Genomic DNA, 1,534 nt, shown 5'->3' with positions numbered 1-1,534 from the left:
AAAATAGAACTGTTGGGTCGCGCCAGTGTTCGTGAGCGTGTGTGGTGTGAGTGGTGGTCTCTTTTGTTTATGTTAATTGTGTTGTAAATATTGTAAATAGTCCTTTGTTAGTATATACATTTCTTTTATGGAAGCAGTAGGGGTTGGGTGCCATTTTTAGTTAGACCCGTTTTCTCCTGTTTTTGGATCATTAGTTAGGGAGATAGTTTAGCCCTGTGTTTTTGGTTTAGTTTTCTTTGTAGTTAAGTTAGTTTCTGGGAGGAGATAGGGCAGGGTTTTTGTTTATTGTTTTGGCCTTGGCCCAACCCTGAAGCCAAGAGCTTCCGGAGTGTGTGTGTGAAAAATAAAAAGAGAAAAACAAAGACAAAGTTTGTTGATTAAGATTTTATCATTTATTACGCCCTGGGACCCTAGACCTGAGGACGTAATAAAGTCATAATTATAAACAAGGGTGAGGTACATTTTTCAGTAGCTTCCTATAGATTGTGGAAGATCATACAGATCCAAGATGGCGCCGGTGAGGTCGGCCGCCGTCACGACTGCTCCGACCACCTTTTCTTTGTTTTTGTTTTTTAAGTTAGTTTACAGAGTTTTAAAACCGGCAAAATTACCACCATGGAGTACATTAATTATGATAGAGACACTCTTGTTTCTATTGGTGTACAATGTACTCACAATTCGACGTTTTTAACTCATCCAAGCTGGCCGAGTGAGATCCTGAGGGACAACTAAGGACGCGAAGCGGCGGCCCCGAGGGAAACGAGCCGGCATCAGGAACAGGCTGAGAGCCTGTGCACACCTCTGCCTAGCATCCTGCTCGCCAACGTCCAGTCACTGGAAAACAAGCTCGATGACCTCAGGGCCAGGATAAAGTTCCAGAGAGACATTCGGGACTGCAATCTCCTCTGCTTCACCGAGACATGGCTGAACCCAGCGGTGCCGGACCACGCCATCCAGCCGGCCGAGTTCTTCTCGGTTCACCGCATGGACAGGACACGGGACTCGGTGAAGTCAAGGGGAGGCGGCGTGTGTTTAATGGTGAACAGCAGCTGGTGCAACAGCGCGAGCGTTGTTCCTCTCACATGCTCCTGCACACCAAACCTGGAACTACTGTCCATCATGTGTCGTCCTTTTTATCTACCTCGGATGTTTACATCGGTCATAATCAGTGCCGTTTATATTCCACCACAAGCGGACACGGACACTGCCTCATGCGAGCTGCATGAGGCACTCACACAGCACCAAACACAACACCGGGACGCTGCGCTTATTGTGGCGGGGGACTTTAACAGTGCCAACCTCAAACGCGCAGCGCCGAACTTTTATCAACATATCACTTGCCCCACCAGGGGCAAAAGGACACTGGACCACTGCTATACAACGGTCAAGGACGGCTACAAGGCACAATCTTGTCCACCGTTAGGTAAATCCGACCACGCCGCCATCTTCCTCATGCCAAAATACAAATACGGTTCAGAGGGAGGTCGCGCGCTGGACGGACCAATCGGTGGCCGCGTTACAGGACGCACTCGAT

The sequence above is a fragment of the Clarias gariepinus genome, chromosome 1 (genome assembly GCF_024256425.1).
Source record: "Clarias gariepinus isolate MV-2021 ecotype Netherlands chromosome 1, CGAR_prim_01v2, whole genome shotgun sequence".
In the NCBI taxonomy this organism is placed as follows: domain Eukaryota; kingdom Metazoa; phylum Chordata; class Actinopteri; order Siluriformes; family Clariidae; genus Clarias; species Clarias gariepinus.
This window is presented reverse-complemented; position numbering follows the sequence as displayed.